General features: G+C 33.4%; 1 pseudogene; it reads right to left on the bottom strand.

The window, feature by feature from the left end:
* Nucleotides 1–7,627: 7,627 nt before the first annotated feature.
* Nucleotides 7,628–9,612, bottom strand: LOC133337444 (V-type proton ATPase catalytic subunit A-like; annotated as a pseudogene).
* Nucleotides 9,613–10,949: the final 1,337 nt, after the last annotated feature.

The following is a 10,949-nucleotide window of genomic DNA, read 5'->3' on the forward strand; positions in this document are numbered from 1 at the left end:
ATGTTTTTTATAAAAATTTACGCACCAAATTTTCGTCTTTGGAAGCCAATTGCAAAGAAGCTACGGTGAGCACATTCATGAGATATACACTAAACGAAGCAAAATCACGAGTTCTACAATCCTATAATCAGTTTAGTCCATTATCTGGATGAGCATCCTAATTATAAGAAAAATTCAAAAAAACACCGAAAATGCGGCTTCCAAATGTCAGCATCCATTTTGGGTGGATCCATTGATTATATTGAAAAATCATACATTAGAACCATATTGTCCATGGGGTATTCTGCAACTTAATCACTGATCACATGTGCGTGCGTCGTGTAGTTTATCCACAAATCAGAAATGAACACGAAAAAACTCGTTGGCTTCAACACATTTTCACCCATTTTTTTACATTACCACTATCACAGCTTCCACCAAACTTATTATTTACTACCAAAATTTTAAGATTTTGACAAGAACATTTCATTTTATAGAAATGAATTTAAATTATATGCAATATGTTCATATTTCGCAAGTTATAACCTTGCAAACCTCAGCTTCAAGGAATTTAAAAGATTTTTGTAATTTCCCATATGTATTTCGGTACACTGTGATTAAAAGCTATATGAAATTCGAGGATATGATTTAATTGTAAAAAATTAAAAGTTGTCCTTGGGACTTGGGCGAACAGATATTTGAAAAATAATTCTGAATGAAAATATTCAGTTTATTAGTTTTCAGTGGTTGACATTAGGTTGAGCGCATATTATGTTTTTCAGATTTTACTATGAAAACACATTATTATATATATATTTTTAAGCAAAATGTTGAATTTATTTATGGTATCGTATATCAAACACAAACTAAAAATATTTTTCATACTCTTTTTGAAATAACTAAAAAAGGCATATTTTGCCAGAAAATCGTTGGAGCTCAGCTCATTTTTAAATAAAAAATGGTGTAAAAAACAAACTCAGACTTCAGAAAGAATCAAAAATATTTGTAAGCAGAAAGTCAGGAAGTAGTATTAAAAAAACAATTCCAATTTTACTTTAAGAAATAAATGACGAATTCGGAAGAAACCAGCTAAAAATTAAGGCATTTTTTGAGCTATATGTTACAATACGTACCATTTCTTGGTATTTAAAGTCTACTCCTAAAATAAGATGGACTAAACTAATGTTCAAGCTACCTTTGGAATGGAAAATGGAAAAATGCATATCACGAATTCCACAAAAATGTCAACCACATAGGTAAAAAATCGATTCGTTAAGAGAGATATGAAATTATTAAGGAAATATTCTTTGCAATCCGGACAATATATGAATTTTGAAAAATAACGGTAGTTTTTCTTTTTGTTGTCCCATTTTCGCGTGGAGAGTAACATGGGCATATATTTATTAATTTTATAGTGTCATTTGTCGTAAGTGTGAACGCTAAAACAATATCAATAATAAATATTAAATTCAAATAAAGTAATAACTTACTAAGATTTACATATATATAAACCTATATATAACAGAATCCCGTGGTAAAATTATCATATGTTTCTATACAGACTCTAATATGAGATTTTTTTTTTTTTTTTTTTTTTGATAATGCTGTTATGTGTGGATCTTGAGAAGGCAAACTCAAATAAAACAAAATTGGTCTTCTATCTCCATCGAAAAAGTCACGTTACGCATATGTTACATTCTTCCCCAATAAGTTGATTTAGAACCGGTCTTAAAGGCAAATTTTGTTAGTACATGTGTGTAATGGTGCGTTACGAGTGTAAAAAAGTATATGTTAGAAATGTTTTCTCAAAAAAATTAAATGTCAATATAATCTTGAATAACCCCTTATAGCTGTAAAAAAATCTCCAGCCAATTCGCAGAAATTTCATATCGAAGCTGATATCCAATTTTTAAAGGGAACATTTTGTAGCGCGTGCGTACGCTAATTTTTTCTTAATGTCTACCAAAATATTTCACCATCATAACGCTTTCATCCATGTCTCGAAGCAAACCAAAACTTGGCTTTCTGCCAAAAAATATAAATATTTTACCGCGGACGGCTTGCACTACAGACTGTAATCCTATCGAAAACTTATATGAGATTCTTGTGGCAAAAGTGAATGATTCGGCATAAAGTTGTTTTTTTTTTATAAATTACCTAAAAATTCTGTCTCAAATTTAGTATACACTTTGTCAAACCGTATTCCATCTTTAACTTAAAATAGCGGTGGACATGCTAAATATTAATTTAATAAAAACCATATTGCGAAGTTTGTTTTTAACGTAATATTTTATTCAGTACTGTTGGCGGTTAGGGTATGAAAGGTTTTTTGTAAATAAGCAATAAATAGCTTCTGCCTTCTGCGCCACATTTTGCAAAAATAGTAATATTTTTTTATTTTTAAATGTGGTGCGCTCAAACGATTTTCCTGGCAAAATTCATGGTACGATACAACAACCACATGGACATTTGTTTTTGTAAGTTATACTAGTGTCAACGTCATTTGAAAGAAAAATGTAAACAAACAAATAAATTATATTTATTTTGAAAATAAAATATTTTCGAACCCTCAAAATAAAATTTGAAAAACATGAATGAAAATCTATCAAATTTTTATTTCTATCGCTTCCACATCTTTCCTATAATTGAGCTATTGCCACTTATGTGTGTAACACAAATGAAAATGCAGGGAATTGCGAGTTATTCAATGAAGAAAGATTTGCTCCTCAAACTTTCCCAACCGGTAGATTGAGTAAAATGAATACGGGAGGACATTTAATAAAGAACCATTTCGAATTGAATGCGTTCCCAATGTTCCTGTTGGGTGATTTTTAAAAACATAATTTGTCAAAATCATATTGACACTAGTATTACGTTGGAATCAAATCAGCTGGGACTTGCTGTTACCTTTTATAATTGTACCATGGGCAAAATTATGCAAAATATGTCTTATATTTTATTATTTCAAAAAGAATAATAAAGTGTGTTTGTTCTCCGTCCGTCTGCCCATTATAATTTGTAAACATATGTTCCCCGCTGATCAACTTGAAATTTTACACGAAGTTCCGGTTATGGTCAAGGATGATGCCTATAATTTTCGGAGATGGTGAAAAGATATTTAGGGATTGAAATAGGCCAAAAATAATTAGCCGAACATCACATCATATGGGAAAGGGAATCTGGCCAACCAATTAGAATGACTGTTTTGATCGGTTAATATTCAGCGGGTCAAATCAAGCAAGACCTTTCTGTGTAAAATGAAAAACATTGCATTTTAGTTAATAAATGTTCACCCCGGGGAAAATATTCCGATAATATGCCAGGATAAGAACGAGTAGCTGTTGATCTCTAATAGTCAAGAGGGTGCAAATATCGGAAGTATTACCGAGGCACGGAATATAGATCCGCAGAAAGTTAGTGTTCCTGCTCCGCCCATTGGTTTTAAAATCAAAAAAAAAAAAAAAAAAAAAAATACCACTACACGGTGGTACATGGTATTATGTTTTTTCGCATATGTGTTCAACATGCAAAAAGAAACGAGAAAAGACCCATAGTCGGTTCAGATTTATATATAGCTCCCATATCTGCCAATGTTGCTTATTGACTAAAGTCCATTTATATATCTATAAATATAACATATTTAATTTCGTACGATTTGTGTTTTAAAATTAAATATAAGGTTTAAAATTTAGAATCTCTGATGTTATTTGTGATGATGATTATACATAGAAGACAAACAATACAATAAAAGTTACCAACGAATTTCCAAGACAAAACAAATGTTCAGCTAATATGTCGAATCCCACTTTAATATATTTAGAATATCTCCATTAAAATTCTCCACTTTTCTTATTTTCGATTACATTTTACGAACGTTTGCGTAATTTAATATAATATGAATGTACACACATGTGCTCATATATAAATACATAGATATTTGCTACCATAAAAATGCCAACTTGAAAGACCAGCAAAAAAAGGATTAAGGCAAAAATTCGTCTTATATTGGTGACGTATGTTTCTTTCTTTACACACACACACACACACACACATGTTGAAAATCATATTGATTCATATTTTCATTTGAGGTGTGCACGCATATTTTGACACTTGATTACACAAAGGAAATCGTTTATTGAATTGCCAAATATCCTCACAAAATGGATGTACAATGTGTGAACGTTTATGATCAATGTAGTACAGCATAGTTCAAAAGTTTTATAGTTAATCATCTAACATAAAGGAAGTGAATATAAATATATTTATTTAGGCAATTGTTTTTTTTCTTAGTTACCAGCTAAGTAGTCATTTTATTTATTATTCTAATTAGACAAACATTTTTATTTAAATTCACCACACATACACCATTTAGTACTGTGGTGAATAAAAAGCATTACTTTGTCCAGTTGTATAGCACACTTTTAGGCGCGTTATTACTCATTACTGATTTACTTTTTAAATCAGTACAGAAGTACGTAAACAGGGAAGAACCGACCATTGGCATCCTACTTGAATTAAACTTTCAAATGGAATGTTCTAAATTTTATGCAAAATATTGAAAATTTAAAACTGCTGAATTTAATGCAGTATCCGAATGGAAATTGTATGAATGTACATTGGGCTACAGATGCATATTAGTGAGCTATTTTAGCTGGAGTCGATGTCTGAATCGAAAAAGTTCTTGGAGACAAACAACTGACTATTCTAAAATATTCAAAATCGAATGGATCATTTGTGATAGGATAGGTTAGTTGGTGTTAAAATATGACTAAAAACGTTTTGTAGAATAAACCAAAATTTTAAATTTGACCTTTTTGAAATGATTTTTGAGCCAAATATCCTTTATAATGATTTTAACAAACTGCCAAAGCTTAATAAACTTAAAATACAGTGAAGTATGGTTATAGCGAAATAGTAGGGACCAAACAAATTAGTTCGTTATAGAAGAAGTTCGTTATATCCTAAATTAAGCAAAAAAAAAATATATTAGCAGTTCCGAAATTGACAGTTTTTGTGTCCTTTTTGACAATACTTTACCAGCTTCTCGTTAAGTATTATGTATATTTTTAAAACGTTCGTTATAACCGAGTTAAAATATTGGGACCGAATAAAACTTCGGAACCTGGAAATGTGTTCGCTATAAAGAATGTTCGTTATAAGCGTACTCGACTATATTACGCTACAAGAAAATAAAGGACAATGTATATTATCTGCGGTTTAGTAACAGTAGTTAGTATTAATATTCGACTATTTGACCAGTAGAAAGTTAAGCCAAGAAAAAACTAGTAAATAGAGTTCAAAGCCTTCACCACTTTGGGTATATAAAAAAGGGGCTCCCAAATCTCTTATTGTAACCTACAAAAATATATATACCGATTAAACCAATCATAAGAAGTGTTGTCTCAAACGATTTTGGATGACGGACAATTGACATGAAGTGGGCTGAAAATGATTTTTTACCTATAAAGGTATATAAACCGATTTTAATCAATTCATACAAATGTCATTCCACAATATATTTGCAAATTCATGTCATCCTGCTAGAATTAGGGTTTTAGGTGTACAGTTTGAATAAAATCGAACTAAATTATTTAAGGGAGCTATTTCTGAAATATGTATAGGAGCTATATCCAAATCTGAACATATTTCGACAAAACTTTATAAAATTGTTGTGGAATATTTCGTTTCAATCAGACAAACATTGGGACTTTGGTGCACTATTGTAAAACAGAACGAAACTATATATGTCAGCTATATCTAAATCTCAACAAATTTTCACTAATTCCAATAGGGTTGGTCTTTAAGTCAAGTAAATGAACTTACCAAATATAATTCGGATACTAAATTCGTCTGCTAATTTGTATACAATTTTACATCAACTGGCGAACAGACATGAATGACATAAATCGATCAGAAAGTGATTCTATGCATATCCTCAAGAGAAACTATTTCGCTTACTTTTGCTTGTTACAAGCATATGTACAAAGACATAATATCCTATATCACAGTTGATGAAATGTATACCCAGCTGAGCCCTGTCCTGGATATAACTACCTGATTCAAACTCTAAGAAATTAGAAAAAAAATAAAATATTTCATTAAAAAGGTTTTTATCCTCATTGATAAATTAAAATTCTATGTTTCGTTCAATCGCGAATCTTAAATTGTTGTTTTTAGAATATGTCATTAAGGTCCCTAAAAGTCGCTACTACGAAATTACATATTATAATAGAATTGGGATAAAAGCTTCATGTAACTGACTTAGATTGCGAAATATTCAAGGGCAAAATAAACTTAAAAGTATAAATACAATTTACTTAAAGTATACTTAGTAAATTAAACTTATTTTGTCTGACACTGTTGGTTATAGAAAATATGTTTTTTTACACTTACCATAAAAACGTAAACAGGGGAAATGCCAAAAACACAATTTAGAAACAAATCTCTATGAAATACTTGAAGTGTTAATAATTCAATTTTGTCTGTTGTTGTCTATCTATCTCGACGTTCAAAAGAGATTTGTGAGTACGAGTCGTGGTATTTTTTTTTTATAAATTATTCACTATACAACACCGCTGCATTAATATATTTAATATGTATTTTCAGTCACTGGTTTTGATTGCATATCCAAATTAGAATTGCTGCAATAGAAACAGAAAGAAAGGAATAAATGAAAGTAAGTTATAATGACAATAAATTAAATGTAATGATTTTAATATAATAATAAAAAACAAAAGTACATATTGTTAAGTCGGGTTTTGGACATGCTGCCTTCATACTTTCTTTGTGTTCCATGGTATCATCTGATTGGGAAAAGATTTTTTTACTCGGGGCTTACACATGCAACTTTTGTAACCAACTCTGCTTAGTTGTTAGGAGAGAGATAACAAGGAGGAAGAAAATCGCAGCAGCAAAGTTGCTTAAAAAAGTTGCATGTATTTTTTTTTTGGTATTAACTAGTTTTGATTTTTTATGTATATTTTTGTTTCCATTTTTTACAATTAATTTGTTTTTTTTTTTTATTTCATTATTACTACATATTAAGAATACATATTTTTTGCACACAAAAAAAACAAGAAAAAAATAATTATTATTAACATACATTTGTAAGTTATTGTTGTTGTTGTTTGTAAGTTATTGTTGTTGTGTTGTTTACAACATATTAATTATAACAAAAAGAGAGGATAAAAATTTCAAAAAAATGGAAAAATTGCGGGAAAAACAACAATAATAATATATAAACAATTTGTTTGTGGATTAGTTAGAACCTAGCTGCCTGCTGCATTTCTATATTTTCTCTTTTCGAAAATACAAATGTTTCTCCTAACCCCAACCATCTTCAAAAAACGAAAAAGAAAAATAACTGGAAGATGATTAAAGCTAATTTAGAAAGAAAGCAGTAGGTCAACATTTTTACAATTAAACATAATTATTAAGATAATAATAATAAAGAGGACGACTTTTTTAACAAAGTTAACAAGTACTGCAATGTTAAGTAAGATTTCTGGTGGTGGTGTTTACAACAATTTTGGAATACTGAGGATGAATGTGATTTAATAGTTCCACAGCCACAAGAAGAAGAGGAAGAGGGGGAATCATCATCATCATACACATCAAAAGACTAGTGGTGTGGAAGTGGTGGGGGTCTTAACGGCTACACTCCAATGATGACATCTCTTAGTCTTCCAAATTTCTGAAGGCTTGTTGCAAATCTTCGTGCAATTGTTCAAAGTCGGCCTTGATCTTAGCTTCACCATCCTTAACGGGGTCTTTGAATTTCATCGAAGACAATTGGTACATAATGTTACCCATAGCCTCACGGATCACATTCCATGTGATCTTGTTCTCTGATTGGGCGGTGGATTCAACCGAGTGACGGGCCATATCGTAGAAGGCAATGATGTTCTTCAACATACCCACAGTCTTGTAGAAGGGGCAGAATCTGTCATAGGATGAGTACGAGTTCTGTTGCAAGAAATCGTCCTTCAACAACTTGGCAACTTCCAAGGTGATCTTATCGGTTTCAGCCAACGAGGCCTTGCCGACCAATTGTACGATTTCGGACAAATCTTCTTCTTCTTGCAAGATTTCCTTGACCTTGGTACGCAATGGCACGAATTCGGGGAAGTTCTTGTCGTAGAAATCATCCAAAGCACGCATGTATTTCGAGTAGGAAATCAACCAATTGATGGAGGGGAAATGTTTGCGTTGAGCCAATTTCTTGTCCAAACCCCAGAACACTTGGACAATACCCAAAGTGGCAGAAGTAACGGGATCAGAGAAATCACCACCAGGTGGAGATACAGCACCGACAATGGAGACGGAACCTTCACGTTCGGGGTTACCCAAACACTTGACGCGACCGGCACGTTCGTAGAAGGAGGCCAAACGGGCACCCAAGTAGGCTGGGTAGCCAGAATCGGCAGGCATTTCAGCCAAACGACCAGAAATTTCACGAAGAGCTTCGGCCCAACGGGAGGTGGAATCAGCCATCATAGATACGTTGTAACCCATATCACGGAAGTATTCGGACAAGGTGATACCAGTGTAGATGGAGGCTTCACGAGCAGCGACAGGCATGTTGGAGGTGTTGGCAACCAAGGCGGTACGTTTCATGATAGATTCAGTGACACCATCGATTTCAACGGACAATTCAGGGAAGTCGCCCAATACTTCAGCCATTTCGTTACCACGTTCACCGCAACCGACGTAGATAATGACATCGGAGTTGGAGTATTTGGACAAGGCTTGTGAGATGACAGTTTTACCGCAACCGAAAGCACCGGGAATGGCAGTGGTACCACCTTGGACACAAGGGAAAAACGAATCCAAGACACATTGACCGGTCAACAAGGGGTGATTGGCGGGCAATTTCTCAGCAACGGGACGAGGTTGACGTACGGGCCACACTTGCAACATAGTGTGTTTGGTGACCTCACCATCGAATTCGGTTTCCAAGACAACATCATCGACATGATAGTTGCCAGCGGGGGCAATGTAGCGAACAGTACCCTTGGAACGGGGGCCGACAATCATTTTGTGCTTGACCAAGGTGTTTTCATGGACCAAACCGTACAAATCACCACCGGTGATGTGTGAGCCAACCTTAACATTGAGGGGATTGAATTCCCAGCTGGCGGTACGAGACAAACAGGGTACATTGACAACTTAGGAATGTAAATGGAGCTGGTTAATTCGTTAATGTCTTTCAGGGGACGCTGGATACCGTCAAAAATGCTGCCCATAATGCCGGGACCCAATTCAACGGACAAGGGCTTGCCAGTACGCAAGACGGGATCACCGACAGTTACACCAGAGGTTTCTTCGTATACCTGGATGGTGGCCATGTCACCTTCCAAACGGATAATTTCACCGACCAATTCATAGTAGCCTACACGTACCAATTCGTACATAGCAGAGCCAGACATGCATTCGGCAGTGACGACAGGACCGGAGACAGCATAGACGCGGCCATATCTGGACTCACGTTCCTCATCATCGAAACGCTTCAAGTTGGACATGTTTGTTGGTGGTGTGGAGTTACAAGTGTGAGCTCTTACTTAATAATAGAAAATGGAATGATTAATCAACAGGTTTCTTCTGCGCCACACCGAACTACGACGATCAACGAAATAATGATTAACCCCGGGTAATAAAATATTAGATGCTACCATGGAACACAAAGAACGTATAAAGGCAGTCATAATTTCTGGTAAAAATTGAGATTTCAAACCACACATAATACCTGATTTATATATGACTATATTCAATCTACTAGCAAGAAAGTAACCTAATCGGTAAAATATATATGATTTTAACATCATAAAAAATTGAACCGTAAGTTTAATGCAAATTGTATTTAAGATTGAAGGGAAGTTATAACATATTATTGTGGATAGTTCGAATTCAACCTTTGAGAAAATTGGAAGATCATGTTCCATATATTTTGTCTGTAAAGAACTTCTATGAAGCCAGACAGCACATTGGTTATATAAAGCGCAACGACTTTAAAAATATGAAAATGTCTATTCTATTGTCGTTTCTATACAAATTATAAGGCATCTATATCAAATCTAGTAGACAACACTGAACTTCTTCTTTCATCTCATTTGCAAGAAAGATTTCTGTAGTAGGTTTTCATTTGTTGATTTCTAAGAAAGATTAGATAAGATCGACGATAAAAGATTAAGGATACATTTGACATTAGTTCAGTAGGTCATATGGAAGGAAACAGCCAAAGCAGTAGCTCGGTTCACAGTATTAGTATTAGTCTAGGAGGATTATCAAGCGGATATAACGCTAACAATTGGTGCTTAAAACACTCTACTAAAATGAAACGATTGAACACGTATTATGGATCGATTTTTGTTCGCAGAAGATGAATAGAGAAACGTTCAATTGAGGATCTCATTATTTCGTTACTTATCTCTTGAATGTTCTCTTTCTCTGTCGAATATTTCCTCATATTTTCTTTTCAATCTCAGTGCCAAACAATCCGAGTGCCAAAAATATATCAACGATTCGACCCAAACATCTTTGAACTTATATTTCCCCACATTTGTACTATGAGAAACAATCGATATGATAATGGAACATAAGTATATATGGAGTGTCGTTCAATCCTATGTTATATGGGAATAAAAACGAATTATTTGGCACAATAATAACAGGAGGCAGCTATCCTGACCAAATCAGAGATATGACTGAAGTGACATTGTAATTATCATTAAAAGTAAGGACAATGCCAGTTCCATGATTTATAATAGTTTTTGGGAGAGCTTGTGAAAAAAAAGAAAGCTCAAATTGCAACTGTCATTACAGTATTTATATCAATGGGAATATTATTGCAACTAGTCATTATTTTGTTCCGGCCATTAGAATAAATAATCCTCGTTCGTCCTTATTTTCCTTCATAAACAAACATATGCGTTTGAAATATCATACTAAATACTTTCAAATATGGGTTAGAA

The sequence above is a fragment of the Musca vetustissima genome, unplaced genomic scaffold (assembly GCF_032173495.1).
Source record: "Musca vetustissima isolate MV318-11 ecotype Yass unplaced genomic scaffold, APGP_CSIRO_Mvet_v1 utg353227, whole genome shotgun sequence".
Taxonomy (NCBI): Eukaryota; Metazoa; Arthropoda; class Insecta; order Diptera; family Muscidae; genus Musca; species Musca vetustissima.